The 18,880-nt window shown below is 31.4% G+C and overlaps 1 protein-coding gene and 1 pseudogene across 2 annotated transcripts in view; both read right to left on the bottom strand.

The window, feature by feature from the left end:
- Positions 1 to 18,880, bottom strand: part of LOC127809537 (pectinesterase-like) — a 141,705-nt gene that overhangs the window by 103,328 nt on the left and 19,497 nt on the right. The gene's annotated exons all lie outside the window — the stretch shown is intronic.
- On the bottom strand, positions 7,170 to 8,108 carry LOC127809542 (21 kDa protein-like; annotated as a pseudogene).

Raw genomic sequence — 18,880 nt, 5'->3', positions numbered from 1 at the left:
CTCCGTCGTTTGATTCTAAAGACGAGAAAGAAGATGATTCTTCACAATCAATCATGTATAGAGTTTGAATAACTCTAGCTTTGGCCTTCTCCTCATTTCTCTGTCTTTTTAGATCCTTCTTTTCTCTTAGTTGTTCTAGTTGTCTAAGTAAAGGCTTTATAGCTTCGTTGAATAGAGAGATGGAGATAGGGAAATGCCGCCGGAGAGAGAAAGGGTGTTGAGGAGACATTTGAAAGAAATAAGAGATGCCAAATGACACATAGTTAGAAAAAGTTAGAGAGTGGAGAAGACACTAGAGATAGAGATAATGAGTAGAGAAAATGCCAGAATAAGAGAGAAAGAGTTGAGGAAACATTAAAAAATTACCAAGTCAACACTTATTGGCTAGGTGTTTAAATGAGTAATTTTACATAGTTCAAAGACATATTTAGAACCATAAAAATTTAAAATTTCACAAGAAAAAAACGTAAAAATTGAAAGATAAAAATGTGCTTCTTGACCTTTATTGTTTGGTGATGTGAGTTTGATGGGCCAAAAGTAATAATTCTATTAAGGTGGTCCCTAATAAAAAAAAAATTCTCAAAAAAAAAAAACAGACGATCAAGTGTCTGAAACTTAAACTCACTTAAGTAATTAATTATAAATCTACCAACTCTATCAGCAACAAAATTATATTAGGGCATTACCGATATTTTTCAAGTTCAATTTTATTTGTTATTTCACCAGAACAAAGAAAACTCATTGAATATATTATCCAAATTCGTGTGCTAAACCAAGGTTTGAAACCTAATAATTTAATAACCTTTCAAAAGCCTCCCCCACACAATTAATCTGTGTAATTTGAGATGTCGTTTGTAAATTTATAGTTAAATATTTATCCATGCAGGCGGTCAAACTTCAAGTTGGACACATACCCATAATTACAAATCATTTGGTGTGCTTTAATCCTTCCTCTAGCCTTGTTCTGACAACTGTCTCCTGCTGGTCATCAATTCATAGCGTAACACTAATATTGTCATAGCCTTGTTCTGACAAAAGTTAAATATTGTAACTTTTGCTTTTGCAAGTCCACATATATCTATATATAAAGGTACCTATAATTAATGTTTTATACATAGTTGGAAGAACGTGTGGAATTCTCCCTCTCCTTCCTCTGTATGTTTATTATTGTTGAATACAACTCTTAATAATATTCTTGTTTATAATATGAACAATGTGATGTTGAATAAAATAAAGTTTTATCAAAATCAAACTCCCCTTTTGCAATAAAATTTCCACCTCCTTCCTCTCCTTTTATACTAACAAAATTCAATTTGTCAAATGTTCTTATGTGTAACTGAATATTTCGATTAATGAGAGACTTAATTTAATTAAAAAAATTATAAATCTTAGCAAGAAAATAAAATAAATCACAAGACATAACAAATGCATCCAAACATAAATACAAACAAACAATACCAGAATTTAATTAAGGAGTAGATATCTTAGCAAAAAAAAATTATTCAAGTAGTAGGAAACCTCAAACTTTTTAATTGTGACCAAATCAAACTATGAAATTCACATTTTGACACAATAATGTTTAAATTTTAACTTTAAATAACACGCCCATATATATAGAATGTCACATAAACGAGTCAAATTCAATGCAAGTTATAAAACCGCCTTATATTGGCAACTCTTCATGGTTTGATCATGTAGTTGATGGAGGGGGTTCTCAATTTTGTCATGTGGGTCTTCCAAAAGCACAACTATTCTAGCAATCTGACCCCTTTGTCCTCCCATCAATTGACCAACAAAATTATACAAAATACATGAATTTTCCACAAATTAGCTAGTTTGACGGGGTAACAACGCATTGCCAATTTGCCTTCGTTAATTAACTTATTTAGAGAGTGTTTGATAATCAACATAAGAAGAAAAAAAGATTAGATATGAGAAGTATTCAGGATATTTAGTTTTTCCAACATATTAGTTAAATTTATTTGATCATTTTTGAAAAAATTCTCATGTGACTTCTTATCTTTTTCTTTAAAGATAAATTTATCTGATCTCTCTCACAGATAAATTTATCTAATATTTTAGAAATAAATCTCAATTATTTATATGCCTAGTTAAATTTATTAAAATTTTAAATTTATTAAAATAAATTATTCATTTAAATCTTATAGTTAATATTATTTAATACATTTTTAAATTATCATATATTTTGACAATTTTTAAAATTTACAAAAAATATATTCCTTTCATCGATTTTTAAAATTTAAATTTCTCTCTCTATAGATATATATTTTATTAACTAATACAATTCCTTTCACCAATTTTTAAATTATTTTATTCAATTTTATATTTTATTATCTATTATGAAAATATATTTTGGTCATTTTTAATTATCTAGGTGGAATTATTGTAATTCCAACAATAATTATTTCTACTTTTCAACTCTTTTTAAATCTATTTTTGAATATGGATTTAGAAAATAAAATATTATTTTTAATTTTATTTTTCTAACAATTCATATTAATCATAAAATACTATTTTAATCATAAATTTGTTGTTGATGTTAACAAACAATTTTGAATGAGTTTGGTAATAAGGATATTTTGATAAAAAAAACTCTTAACTTAATACTTATCATATGCATTAACAGACACAGAAAAAAAAAGTACAATTATTAGTGAATTTTAAAAAATTTAACAAAAAGTTTGATCGAAATCTTGAAATGCTTCACAGTTTTATCTTAACCATTCCATATCTTGGTTTGAAAAATATTCTGAACTTATCTTTATACCTCTTATCTTACTTATTTTAACAAACATCTCCTTAGCATTAATTGATAATTAAAATTTTTCTGCAGTCTTTCTATGCTATAAAAAATATATATATCCGTGATTTTTTTAAAAGTGATTGGGATAATGATTAACATTTGATGACATACTCTTTAATATAAATATTTATAATTATTTTCATGTAAAAAAATTCATAACACATTAATTATCTAAACACTTGAGTCAAAGCTTGCAGCCATGCAAGTTTCAGAAAGAAAGAAAGAAAAAACCATGTGAGTGTATAAATTTTTTCTTGTTCAACTTTTTAGGTACCTATCTATGAAGACCGAAGAAGGGAAATTATAATTTTGGTTGACCCTAATTAAGTGCCACATCTGATCGTAAATATAGCCAGCCCAAAGCATATTTATTTGACCGGCATGAATGATCAAAGAAGCACAGCTACTCTAGTTTTAGTATGCTTAAGACTGTTCAATTTTCATGCATTTGCTATCTCATCCGAAGCTGTATACTATCAACATCTTGACATATCAAAGGAGAATGTACATCAAATATATATATATATATATGTATACATATCATGCAACCCTCATATTTATTGTGCTCTCCATATTTATTATCATATTACATTCTCATATTTTCTACAGATTATATATATTTTCATACTCTAATAAATTAAATGTTTTGAATCATATAACTTGGAATAACCGTCCTTGCACGACTCTCGCAGTTTGTGCCCTCAATTCCAGTAAAGGAAGTAAATTGCAGGTGTGAGACTTTCTCTCCTTACACAGGGCGAAAATCGAATTCACGACTCACCGGTATGAACACAGTATATCAATTGCTTGACCGCTTGATCTATGCCCTTGAGACGCTTTGAATAATCTAACTTATACTATGAAGAGTCTTCCCAAGACAGTTCAAGATGTTATGCTTGCAAACTTTACAAGATAAATTTTATTTGTTGAGCTAAGTTAGTCTGTTATTCATAGTGTGGACGAGTATCACAAGTAACTGATAAATGTGAACGCTTCATTTTAGGCACAAACTATTTTAAGGTTGAGTCCCTGTCATAGTGAAATAAACTAAAGTGACAAGGATAGATGATTGATAAACAGTTCCTTACTTATTATAAACAGTTCCTTTCTTAATGGACTGAAAGTGTTGGATATATAACGATTCTAATTTGTCACTATCTTGTTTGTTATCTATATATATGTTTCAAGGACAAGGATAGATGATTGATCGTCAAAGGGTGAACCAATAAGAGGCCATAGGACTTATCAAATTAAGCCTACATCATGAACAGTGAAGAGAAAAGGATGACACTAAAACAAAGTCCAGTTCGATGTCTTTGACTTTTAAGCGTAATCTGAATAATCAAAGGATCTTAATTTCTTGTTGAGGATCAACTTGAGAAGGTTAATTTCTTGCCATCCCCACTTCACTCTATCGACTCTTCTCAAATCGATGAGCACATACAAAAATTCCCACCCTCGGGCCATGAGGCAACCAACCTTGGTGTCACAAAAAAAAATAATAAATAAATAATTATCGTAAGTGTCAAATGTTTTCAACTATTTTATGTCTCTAATATTTTTCTCCCAAAAAATATTTGCAATGAGATATTTTGATAGGAAAATTAGTTATTCATACAATCATATAGTTGCATATATATAATATGAATGATGATTAATTAGAGACGTTCAAATAATTCAAACCATATCATCATGTTTGGACTAAAGATGCAATAGAAATTGTTGGTTTATGTTTCCTAATAAGGTCCAAGATTGTGACGATTTTTTGGGTGAGTTTTTTTATTTTTATAGGTTTCGGCTTGGAATTGAAGAACCCAAATCCATTATCACTTATTTGGCAATCTATTTTAGAAGATGGGCCACAAACCCTTAATCATATTTTTGGAGAAGAAACGAGCTTTAACCCATTTGTTCAAGATATGAAGGAGCCCATTTTGTTGAAACCCAAGTCTAGCCCTCATATATAAGGCCATTGTGTGGCACTCTCTTGGTGTTTTCCTCTCATGACCGAAACCCTGGTTTCTTTGGTGTTTTCTTCTTTGGTTGATTGCTTCCTCTCTCATTCCATGTTCAACTGATTGTGATAGGGTATTCTTGCCTTTTGTGAGTTGATCTATCCTACCATTCTCACGGCTACTTTTCCTTGTGTGTGAAAGGTGATCCTTCGATGTCGATCTCAATCTCTACATATTCAAGACTTAGATCTCTTTTACATGAGAGCTTTCTCTCTTAGGTTTGTGATTTTGACCCACCATCTTTATGACAGATCTACCTTTGTAGTGACCAATTTTGTGTAGCTTTGGTCGATTGGGGAGAGAGGGTTCTTTTCTGTTTCGGCCGAGAGGTTGTTGGGGTTTTTTGAGCTGTCGATTTGGAGGCTTTTTTATGGTCTCTATTCGTTGGCATTACCTAAGTGGTGAACGAACATACCAGATCTGAGCCTTGAACGATTTAACATGAATTTTTACTTACTATTTTTTGTGTTCTTTAATTTTAGTTAAATCTAATTTTCAATTTTGGTTTGCACTAACTCTCTGTTTTGAGGTAATCTTTTGCTAACAGAAATTGATGAAGAAAAAAATGTCTTTCTCTAGAATAATAGTAAGAGAACAGAATAAAATAAAAATTTTAAAAGTTATTCACCTATTCTCTTTTCATTTAAGTTTTCTTTTATTTCTCTTTAATTGAGGGACTATGGAATGGGAAATCATAAAAAAAAAAAGAAAAGACTTTAATAATTAAACTTTACAATTGACTTAAGAGAATATAAGAGAAAAAAGTTTAATTGACTTTAATAATTAAACTTTAATAAAAAAACTTAATAAAAAACATTATATTTTACTTTTTATCCCTTATTCCTTTAAATAAAAAAAATATTTTTTATTACATTCTACTATTTCCATTGCTTTCCGATATTAATTCTCTTGTAAACAAAGTCTAGTAATGAACATTTTGACAACATTAATTTCATATTTCTATGGGTTCTACTTCTACACTCTTTCAGATTTTGTTTATTTGGGTTAAACCCATTCGGCTGATTCACTATTGGCAGACCCACAAAAAAGCAATATATGGATGTCTTGTCTTGTATTGTCTACATTGCGTTGCCGAGCAACCAAACTGGACTGGATCGAAATCTCAATAAGTCTAGCCCAAGGGTTCTGGGCCATTTGGCCCACCACGTATGTAGCAGCCCAATAAAAGAGTCCACCTGGTAATACATACTTTAGGGCATTGCGAAGAGAAGCCCATTGTTTCTTTTTTTTTTTTTTCCTGAATAAAACAAATTGGCGGCGATTGATCAATTTTTTTTTTTTAAAAGTATAGTTTTATGATAAAAAGGCATATATAAGAACAAGATTCCATATTCAATTATTCTAACTGTTACTTAGATGTTCTTCACCTTGCTTTCATGATTTTATTAGTTGAATGAATATATAATTGATTTTATGCTTGAAATGTATTTATATTCATAAAAAAATATAAAAAGGAGATAAATATATTAAGGCACTGCTTTTCATAGCTAACTCAACACACAATAAAAAAAAGCAGCATTTTAGAGGTGATCTTTTTGCAGCAGTTTGTAAACCGTCGCAAAGTATGGTTTTTGAGGTAGTTTTGAAAACATTTTGCGATGGTTTTCATAAAATCGTCGTTGAATTTAAAGAATAATTTAATAATTTAAAAAAAATTAAGATAAAATTTTGCGATGGTTAGTAATAGCGACAAAATTTATAAATTACATAATTACAAATTAAATTTTGTGGCGATTATTAATGGCCACAATATTTATTAATTAAATAATAATAAATTAAAATTTTTGACGATTTCTTAGAAATTGCTGTAAAATTAAAAAAAATTAAAATTAATTAAAATTTAATTTGAACACTTGCGGTGATTATTAACCGTCGCAATATTTATTAATTAAATAATTAAAAACTAAAATTTGTGACTATTTCTTAGAAATCGTCGCAAATTTGCATTTGAAAATTAAAAAAAATAAATATTAAAATATTTTTATAATTTTTTTAAAATTTAAATTTTTTAAAATAAATCTATTTAAAATAGAATTGGATTCAATCCTCTTGTTAACTTCAATCCTTTCAATCCTCTGATTTTTACATTACACAAGAAGGTTAGAGTTTTTTAAGAAAATGTCCTATCAGAAACAAAACGATTCAAGTCTTTGGGTCGTAGCTTTGGATGACCTCTCACAATATCTATCACTCTCCATAACCAGCACTCCTAGTCATTGCTATGGAGGTGAAACATCTAATCCTAATGTTGAAACCGACAATTAATACCCCAAGACTATAGCAATTAGCAAATAAGCTTGGGGGGGGGGGGGGGGGGGGGGGGGGGAATAATCACGTAACATATATTTTCAACAAAATAAACTAAGAAAATTGGGGCATCTAACGGGGTAATATCTCTATCTGTTTATCATCGCCACGTGGTTCGCTCTCAAAAGTCGATGAGTAAATCAACCTTCTCATAATTCTTTGGCCCAAAGTTGATTGGCCCCGTGTTTCTAGTGATACACGAGCTATTGAATCAGGGGCCAAATAAATATGGCTACATAGCCCAGCGACAATATATCAAAGCAAAGAAAACTTAAAATAATAAAATATTATTTTAAGTGTTTTCACGGCACTGTCCGGCACGTCCTCGAATCCATCCGTACACGTGTCCTCATTTGTGAGGGCGGCGGTCATCCACGTCTGCACGTTGCTGAGCTGGAACTTCAGCGGCTCTCCGCCGGACCCCAGCTTCCTCATCTGCCCGAGCGAGCCGCGGAGCTGCGCAAAGGCGTCGTGGAACACCTCCACGCAGTCGTGCAGGCGGCGGCTGTGCGGTCGCTGCCGCTGCTGGCTTGGCGGGAGATGTTGGAGAGGAAGCAGGCTGTGTCGCGGGTGGTGGACAGGCTGACGTTGATGGCTGCGTAGGCGAGGCGTGCAGGGTCTTGCTGGACTTCGCCAGCGTAGGCAGAGAGAGAGGCGTAGCAGAGGTCTGGGTATTGGGTTTGGCCGCAGCTTGTGCGGATGAATTCGTCGGCGGCGGCGGCATTGGAAGAATTGGGTGGAAGCTCAGAAGAGTATTCTGCAGAGACAGAGTAGAAGAGGAAGACGATCGCAGAGACTGAACGTAGAGTGGAGAGAGAAAATATATTATAGGCAATTAGTATCCACAGAATCATGGAATATATTATAAAATTGGAAGTTTCTGTATCAATCCCCCAATACCCACTTATTGTTTGTTGTAAAACAATTCCATTCGATTTGTAAGCGTTCGTTCGGAATTTTGGCTCAAAATCACTTATCTTATGTGGCGTTCTCTTTCTTGTTAAGTCATTTTTAATTTTTAATTTTTAATTTTTAATTTTTTAAAATAATAAAAACGTGTTACTATTTTTAAAAATATATTTTTGAAAATAAAAAAAATTATAAAAAAAACTCAAAACAATAAAAATTATTTTGAGTGTTTTTATCCAAAACAAACTCTAAACTCAAAATGCATTTATTTATTTATATTTTATTATTATAATGAAAAAATATTACAAAATTAATTACTTTAAAATGTGTATATTTTTTTAATAATATATTAACATTAAATATTTCTAATTTATTGAATAAAATATTATTAAAAATTTATTTTCAAAACTTTAAAGAAAACGCGTTTTCTAATTTTTTGTTTTGAGAAATAATTTTTTAAAATGACAAAAAAATGCATTTTCAATTTTTTAAAAACATACTACCAAAATAGAAAACTAAAAATGAATTCAAAACTCAAAATTAAAACTTGAAAAGCAAAGAGAACGCAGTCTTAATTGTTCATCGCGTTTCAAATAATTTGTTTTTTTCAATCTTCAAAGCTCGATTAATTCTTATTCGAGTATCCATTAATATTGTCAAATTTGGCAGTATTTACCGGTTATACCTATTTTGACACCCATCTAAATTCTTTTAAATTTTACCCGAATTCAAAATAAGCTATACAACTAACCCATCGTACATTTCAACCAACCTTGGACTCAAATAACTTTTAACTCAGCTTGTTCATTTTCGACAAACTTGAGTTCCTCAAGTTCATCATACCTCAATCTACAATGTTCAATATTATGTTCAAGTCAATTTAATTCAGTTTGATTTAATTTTTGCATTCAAAGTTGGCTCCTTAACTTAACAAAATTAGCTTATCTTACAATTTTTAGGAATTTACACCTAGGCCAATTTGATTCAATTTGATCTAATTTTTGCACTCAAAGTTGGCTCCTTAACTTGGCAAAATTAGGTTATCTTACAAATTTTAGTAATTTACACTTAGGCCAAATTCTTTGTGAATTCACATTTTAGTTCTCTTGAATTCATCTCAAGATCCAATAATTCAACAAATTATCACTAAACCTTCTTTTAGGTCTAATTTTAATTAATTCAAAAATTAATTTATAATATCCAAATCATATATTACATCTAATATTACTTAAAGAAATGTCCTTAGACTTAACTCTTTGTGATATTTTTTTAAAAAAATCCAAGATATTAAAATTTATCGGCCTAAAATGAACCCCACACCAATCAGATAAGTTTTCAAGCGAATTGATTTACATAGAAAAATAATTTGATTTTGATGATTTATTGGAGTCTCGAGTCACATCTAACAGCAAGTCAAATATTCTTAAAGCATTTGCCCATAATCATGCCAATTTTATACTTTGATTCATCATATTGGATCGCGTAAAGTATATCAATCATGGAAAACCCTATACATATCACTCTCATTCCGATTATGATACGTTTTATAAAGGGATCATGATACTTGCCATGATATGTAGGCTTGCGAATTTTGGATAAATTCTTACAGCACAACTCATGACCCTCGGGACTGGGAAATCATCTACCTTATATGATTGCATTATTTTTCTCCTTTTAACTGGTGAACCCAAGTAAACACCTAGCACCTTTATTATCCATCAAGGATCACTTTTGCCTTGTACTTTCTATAATAGACGTTTTCTCTCGAGACATAGTTTGAGCGATCGGACAAGCGATATGCTGGATTCGCATCGATGGGTTATGAGTTCGATCATCGCCCTGCACAGTGAGACAAAATTTTACACTTGAAATTTACCTCTTTCGTTTAAATTGAGGGCACGAGCAACGAGAACCGTGCAAGGATGGTCATCTCAAAAAATCGAGAATCATAGCAAACACCAATATTTCAGAGGCCATGTCACAGTTCGAAAATTGATGGTTCTAGTTTTGAAATCAGTCGTTTCAATTTCACTTTCTAGTAGAAGCGGAATCGAATCGTCTATAGATGGTTCTAATTTTGGTTTCTTTACAGTTTGATTTCGGTTTCCAACAATTCTAGTTCTGGTTCAAACTGATTTAATAAAAAAAAAGAAAAAAAACTTGAATTTAATTTATATAAATCAAGTTACATATGTATCATTTTGGGGTTTAAATGAATCAAAACCACATACTTCATTTACCATTTGAATTTATAACTCATTTACTTTAATCAAAATTATTTTTGAAAGTACCAGTTATTGTGTATTGTATTATATATTTTATATTTATTTAATTTATTTTTTGACAGTCTGAATCGATTTTTGTTTCAATTCCTTATTTTAGGACTTGGAATTGAACCGTAAGTTTCGATTTCGATTTCAATTTCAATTTTTTAACCAAAATCAAACCGTAAATTTTGATTCAGATTTTAAAAGAACAGTTCTATTTTGATTTATCATTTGAAGCAAACTGTGGTCAGACCTAGTATTTCGGACTTCTAGAACAAGAGCTCACATTTATTTTTATACTTGACATTTTAGTAACATTTTTTTTTATTCATCTGGGGTGTCCGAGATTCGCCCAACTAATTCCCAATAACGGGTGACATTGTTGGGATTACATAAATCTTATCATATGTGCAGCAAAATTAAAATTTAATTTGCAGGTATCCTATTTTTCAGAAAAATATGGTTTAACAAATTGAAGGGAAAAATGAAATATTACCTCTTTGATGAAATCCGATTTTACCGTTAGATTTTTTCGCTATATAATCCTCCAAGTGTAGGATTCAATTCCTATACTTGGTTTCAATTCCTTATTTTAGGACTTGGAATCGAATCGTAAGTTTTGATTTCGATTTTAGTTTTTTAACCGAAATCAAACTGTAAATTTTGATTCAGATTTTAAAAGAACAGTTCTATTTCGATTTATCATTTGAAGCAAACTGTGGTCAGACCTAGTATTTCGGACTCCCAGAATAAGAGCTCACATTTATTTATATACTTGACATTTTAGTAACATATTTTTTTTTATTCATCTGGGGTGTCCGAGATTTGCCCAACTAATTTTCAATAACGGGTGACATTGTTGGGATTACATAGATCTTATCATATGTGCAACAAAATTAAAATTTAATTTGCTTGTATCCCATTTTTCAGAAAAATATGGTTTAACAAATTGAAGGCAAAAATGAAATATTACCTCTTTGATGAAATCTGATTTCACCGTTAGATTTTTTTGCTGTATAATCCTCCAAGTGTAGGATTCAAATCCTACACTTGGTTTCAATTCCTTATTTTAGGACTTGGAATCGAACTGTAAGTTTCGATTTTGATTTCATTTTTTTAATCGAAATAAAACTGTAAATTTTGATTCAGATTTAAAAAAAAAAAGGTTCTATTTCGATTTATCATTTGAAGCAAACTGTGGTCAGACCTAGTATTTCGGACTCTTAAAACAAGAGCTCACATTTATTTATATACTTGACATTTTAGTAACATATTTTTTTTTATCCATCTGGGGTGTCCGAGATTCGCCCAACTAATTCCCAAGAATGGGTGACATTGTTGGGATTACATAAATCTTATCATATGTGTAGCAGAATTAAAATTTAATTTGAAAGTATCTCATTTTTTAGAAAAATATGATTTAACAAATTGAAAGCAAAAATGAAAGATTACCTCTTTGATGAAATCTGATTTCACCATTAGATTTTTTTGCTGTATAATCCTCCAAGTGTAGGATTCAATTCCTACACTTGGTTTCAATTCCTTATTTTAGGACTTGGAATCGAACCGTAAGTTTCGATTTCGATTTCAGTTTTTTAATCGAAATCAAACTGTAAATTTTGATTCAAATTTTAAAAGAACGGTTCTATTTCGATTTATCATTTGAAGCAAACTGTGGTCAGACCTAGTATTTCGGACTCCCAGAATAAGAGCTCACATTTATTTTTATACTTGACATTTTAGTGACATATATTTTTTTATTCATTTGGGGTGTCCGAGATTCGTCCAACTAATTCCCAAGAACGGGTGATATTGTTGGGATTACATAGATCTTATCATATGTGCAGCAGAATTAAAATTTAATTTGCAGGTATCCCATTTTTCAGAAAAATATGGTTTAACAAATTAAAGGCAAAAATGAAGGATTACCTCTTTGATGAAATCCGATTTCACCGTTATATTTTTTCGCTGTGTAATCCTCCAAGTGTAGGATTCAATTCCTACACTTGGTTTCAATTCTTTATTTTAGGACTTGGAATCGAACCGTAAGTTTCGATTTCGATTTCAGTTTTTTAACCGAAATCAAATCCTAAATTTTGATTCAGATTTAAAAAAAAAGGTTCTATTTCGATTTATCATTTGAAGCAAACTATGGTCAGACCTAGTATTTCGGACTCCTAGAACAAGAGCTCACATTTATTTATATACTTGACATTTTAGTAACATATTTTTTTTTATTCATCCGGGGTGTCCGAGATTCGCCCAACTAATTCCCAAGAACGGGTGACATTGTTGGGATTACATAGATCTTATCATATGTGCAGCAGAATTAAAATTTAATTTGCAGGTATCCCATTTTTCAGAAAAATATGGTTTAACAAATTGAAGGCAAAAATGAAAGATTACCTCTTTGATGAAATTCGATTTCACCGTTAGATTTTTTCGCTGTATAATCCTCCAAGTGTAGGATTCAATTCCTACACTTGGTTTTAATTCCTTATTTTAGGACTTGGAATCGAACTGTAAGTTTCGATTTCGATTTCGATTTTAGTTTTTTAACCAAAATCAAATCGTAAATTTTGATTCAGATTTTAAAAAAACGGTTCTATTTCGATTTATCATTTGAAGCAAACTGTTGTCAGACCTAGTATTTCGGACTCCTAGAACAAGAGCTCACATTTATTTATATACTTGACAATTTAGTAACATATTTTTTTTTATTCATCTGGGGTGTCCGAGATTCGCCCAACTAATTCCCAAGAACGGGTGACATTGTTGGGATTACATAGATCTTATCATATGTGCAGCAGAATTAAAATTTAATTTGCAGGTATCCCATTTTTCAGAAAAATATGGTTTAACAAATTGAAGGCAAAAATGAAAGATTACCTCTTTGATGAAATTCGATTTCACCGTTAGATTTTTTCGCTGTATAATCCTCCAAGTGTAGGATTCAATTCCTACACTTGGTTTTAATTCCTTATTTTAGGACTTGGAATCGAACTATAAGTTTCGATTTCGATTTCGATTTTAGTTTTTTAACCGAAATCAAATCGTAAATTTTGATTCAGATTTTAAAAGAACGGTTCTATTTTGATTTATCATTTGAAGCAAACTGTTGTTAGACCTAGTATTTCGGACTCCTAGAACAAGAGCTCACATTTATTTATATACTTGACAATTTAGTAACATATTTTTTTTATTCATCTGGGGTGTCCGAGATTCCCCCAACTAATTCCCAAGAATGGGTGACATTGTTGGGATTACATAGATCTTATCATATGTGCAGCAGAATTAAAATTTAATTTGCAGGTATCCCATTTTTCAGAAAAATATGGTTTAACAAATTAAAGGCAAAAATGAAAGATTACCTCTTTGATGAAATCCGATTTCACCGTTAGATTTTTTCACTGTATAATCCTCCAAATGTAGGATGCCGAGTCGGTCTACTCGAAATCACTTCTATTCAAGAATATCAAAGAGAGTGATAAGTAGAAGAAAATTTTCACAAAAATTTCTAACTTACCTTTTGGATTCACACCACTTCTTTAAAAACTTTCTCAACTGAGAAGTGATTCAAGAGTTTCAAATGAAGGGTTAATGGAGCTATTTATATAGCTCCAATATAACCCTACTCATTTAATAGGTTGGGCTTCTCAATCCCATTCCATTTAATGCTATTGGGCCAAGCCCAATCCAATGGTATTTAATTTGAATCCAATCCAATAGTGCTATTGGACCAAGTTTAATGTGCTAGCAAAAAGCCCAACCCAATTAATTATTAAATAATTATATTCATAATATAATCATTTAATTATTCTTATTTATCTAATAAATGCACTATTATAAGTAATTATAAAATTACTAATTTATCCATTTTCTCTTTGAAAGTGATTTCTTTTGGGTGGGACTTTCTGGGTTCACAAATAAATTAGCAATGAGAATAATCAATGATTAATTCTCGTACTTCATGAGTGACATCTAGCAATATATCATGATTACTCAACTTATTGTAAAGTGAGTATTGTGAACCTTTTACTACGTTACCATATAATACGATCATTTTATCATCTTATATCCTGACAAGATATGAGATTATAGTCAGCAGGTCGCATCTCTTAATCTCGTCATATGACCCAATCCAAAATCAATCTTGACTAATTATGACACAACCCTATGGAACAAATTCAATCGTCATATTACCCCGGCCAATGATTTATCGCCAAGTGATTATTGGATCGCATAGGATATCTTTCTTAAAAATCTCAAGGTGATAGATTCCATGTCTAATGCACACATATCTTATGTATCACTGAATTAGGCACATAGATGCGTATGGTTATTCTTGATTAAATTAACCATATAATATCGCTGATATCCTAATCCACCAATACATAAATATCCATGTCATCTCAAGTTTAAGGATTAGTTGCACATCCGCAACTAACATTGAATTATTGACCCGTGAGAAATAACCCATGTGATTCAATGTTAACAGTCTCGTTCAGTGAACTTGTTCTTGTAACAAGCACCTAGTCATCTTCCTTCTATATCTTATATAGAATGACACGAGACTTACTAACTTTATCTTTCAGTATCTCATACTGAATAAGGAAGAAGGCAATGTGCTGGTCTTTACGAGTTGCTATTATCCAGATTATGAATTCTACGGCCAGGAACTTGTTTATAGTATAACAAATTATGGATTATCCGTAACTTGTATTCTTAACTTTTAAGAATGGTATCTATTCCTTATTATACTAACAGATATATGTTTTATAATTTAAACCATATTGTAATTTAAATAAAAACATAAACTTTTCATTTAAATAATATTTTAAGAATTACAAGATCGAGTCCCTTTGTGTCACTAAAATCGGTCTTCAGGGCTCATATCTAACAGACATTCTCCCTTAATGCACCTCCCAGGTAAAATCTGGATGTGGATATAGTCTACACATACTCAGAGTTCGACATTCGATGTAGTCTATGCGGGACTTGTCTTCCAATATTACTGTTGCCTTCCAATTAAATGTTATCTTCTAGCAATGAATCTACCTTCTAAGTTGCCACAGTGATTCAAACTCTGATATTCTATGTAAAACTCTAAATGCTTTACTACTACACCATGACCATAGGGGTTAGAAACATATTTCTTATCATTTAATCCTATGCATGTAGGCCTTACTATTCATTACCTAATATTGAAAATTGATCTGTGAATTTGGAGTTGAGGTCTCTTCGTCTAAATGACATCTTACTATTTATTATTTAACATTGAAAAATGAATCTATGGACTTGGAGAGTTGAGGGCCTCCTCGTCCAAATGGAACAACAAAATAAACAAAACATGAATTTAAACAAAAATCAACATAAAATAGAATTAAAAATTTTACTCATCAAAAAATTAAAAAAAATTAATTAATAAGTGATTTTGAAGGCCTTAGACATAGATTTTAGTAACCTATGCCTTGAGCCGGTGGTGCATTCACATTTAAGTAAAATTAATTCTCAAAAAGATCTAACATCATGCTACGAGCACCAACTCATACACAAGAAATAGGTATATGAGGTCACCCTCCAAATCGTTATGAGAAGTACCAACATTCACCTTGCCATCAAGAAAACTCCTTTAAGTCTGTCCAAATATAACTATAATCTTAAAGATTAATGGACCCTAGGGATGGTGTAACTTCGAAGGTTAATGTTGCTAATGGGTCATTTAGCTAAAAACCCATCAAACCCATGATCAACTAATAGGACGATTGTCGAACTCTAAGGCTTTTGAGCCTTGAGGATGGGTGAATTTAAAGACATTTAGCCTTAACCCTAAGCCTTGAGCAAATAAGAGTAAAACATTAATCAAACCTACCTTAGGCCCTTGAGTAATCGAGACAAATGGAATAACAAACTCATGTACTAGGGAAACTAAAAGCTTTGGGAGCTAAAATGCCCTCGAGACTTATCCAAAGTTTACAAGTCCTCGACTTCATCATTTATGGGCAATCATTAGCCTCTAAATTTATAGGCTAATGATTTTAAGTTAAATGCTAAGGATTTTAAGTTTATATTTCGAGTAGTGCTTGTTAATCAATATATAGGCTGAAAATGTGGGATTTGGAAAACATTCTAGATAAGAGTGTTTTCTATTGTGTTTATTAAATTTATTTAGTAACTCACTAAAAAAAAGTTACATGACTTCTTAACTGGGATTTTACAAATAAATTTATTTGGAGAGGGGGGAAGATAAATTAATTTAGAATTTTATAATTAAGAAAAAATAATCTATATGTCCTTCATCTTATAAAAATGTAATTCTTAGTGCATTACAAAAAAATTCACAAACAGTTTAATAGAAATCTTAAAATACTTCTCAATTTTTTTTTTTGATCTGTTACAAATAAATGAAGACTCTAGGAAAAAACCAAAACAAGTTCAATCACAGAAAACTTACCCTCATGAATGGAAGCATACACAAACATACTCGAAATATAAACATAAACCAAAGAATAAAGGAAAGAGAAAAGGCTAATGATTTATCGTGGTTCACCCCAAAATAAGGGTTACGTCCACATTGAGCTCTGGTGAAAAGAGCTCACTGTACTATATGATAAATGGAGATTACACCCACACAAATAATTCACAAACACTTTCTATACATTACTGGTTTGCTAACAAAATTGCCTCAATAATCACAAATATAGATTAGAGGCTTATACTTATCGAACCAGAGAATAACAAAAACATATACAGCATTTATAGAGTAAACAAAGAACAACCACCCAAAACCCTTAGCCGAAGAAGACAACCTCTCTTTTTCTTTCCTTTCTTCGTTTGTCCCTTCAATCTTGAGGCGAGAGATAAATGGCAATTCCAGATGGCTAAGATGAAGCCTCATAAAGGTAGAATGAACAGGTGAGATCAGATTGTGCAACACGATCAATATTCCAATGAAAAGGCAACCAGATGTTTGATGGAGCAAGGGATGGTTGTCGCGTGTGGCCATCCTGTTAATGCCACAAGGTAGCCTGCGGTTGCCACACATGGCCTTTCTATCTCCTAGCTCAAACGACACCGTTAGATGCTTCACCTTTATAACATCAATCTCCACCTTGAAGCATCAAACCATAGGTGAACTCACATTCTCATATTTGTGCAGCATGCTTCAATTCTCAACTTCACTGCTCTTGTTGTTATTTGATCAACCAACTCCGACATGCAGCAAGTCCAAGTAATACTTGAACTTTGTTGCAGTCAACACCTTTGTACCCATATATGTAGGGTTATTTTCTATAAGCACATTCTGGATGTTCACAATGCCATTAGCTACCAAATCTCTTACATAATGATACCTGACGTCCACATGCTTTATTCGTTCATGGTACACTGGATTCTTGGACAAGTGAATGACACTTTGACTGTTCTAAGTATACCACCACTTTGCTTTGAAGCAAGTGGATCTCCTTTAAAAAATCTTAAAGCCATACTGCCTCTTTGAAGGCATCAATCACAGCCACGTATTCTGCCTCAATGAAAGACAGTGAAACTAGAGGCTGCAACTACGATTTTTAGCTGATGCAGTTTCCACCCAAGGTGAAAAAGAGGGCAATTGTAGACTTCCTTGAGTCTCTTTCTCCTGCAAAATCATAATCCACGAAACCCACAAGATCAAGTGTTTCATATCTCTTCTTATAACTCAAACCAATGTTTACAAAACCATTTATATACCTTAACAAATATTTCAGTGCATCCAATGTGGTTTCCCAGGGTTTGACATGAATCTACTAAGTAAGGAGATTGCATATGCAAGATCAGGTCTGGTACTAATCATTGAGTACATAATGGTTCCAATTGCATTAGCATATGAGATATTTACCATTTTAACAATTTCTGAGTTAAATGTAGGGCATTAAGATTTAGTTAGAACAAAGTGTCCAACTAAGGGAACACTTACAAGCTTGCAATTATGCATGACAAATTTGTGAACAACTTTTACTAGATAGTCACACTGATGGATTTTTAGGCCGAATTTACTTATATCTCTCTCTATTGTCATTCCTAAAATTTTCTTAGCAGGTACTAAGTCTTTCATATAAAAGTTTGTATTTAACATTGATTTTTGACTTAGACTTGCTAATTATCAAAATATCATCTACATATAACAATAGATAAACAAGAATATCAGGGAGTATGAAGTAAAAACAGTTATCATATTAACTTCTAATGAAACCAATCCCTAGAACAAAATTGTCAAATTTTTTATACCATTGTCTTGGGAATTGTTTTAAGCCATACAAAGATTGTTTCAACAAACATACATGTTCAGGCTTAAATGGGTCTATATATCCAGTTGGTTGAACCATATAAATTTGTTCTTCAATGTCACCATGCAAGAATGTTGTTTTAACATCTAATTGTTCTAATTCTAAATCAAATTGAAAAACAACAGCAAGTTTCACGCGAATTGTTTTAATTTTAACTATAGGTGAAAAATATTTCATTGTAGTCTATACCTTCCCTTTGTGTGAACCCCTTAG

This window comes from Diospyros lotus, chromosome 9 (assembly GCF_014633365.1).
Source record: "Diospyros lotus cultivar Yz01 chromosome 9, ASM1463336v1, whole genome shotgun sequence".
Classification (NCBI taxonomy): Eukaryota; Viridiplantae; Streptophyta; class Magnoliopsida; order Ericales; family Ebenaceae; genus Diospyros; species Diospyros lotus.
This window is presented reverse-complemented; position numbering and strand designations above follow the sequence as displayed.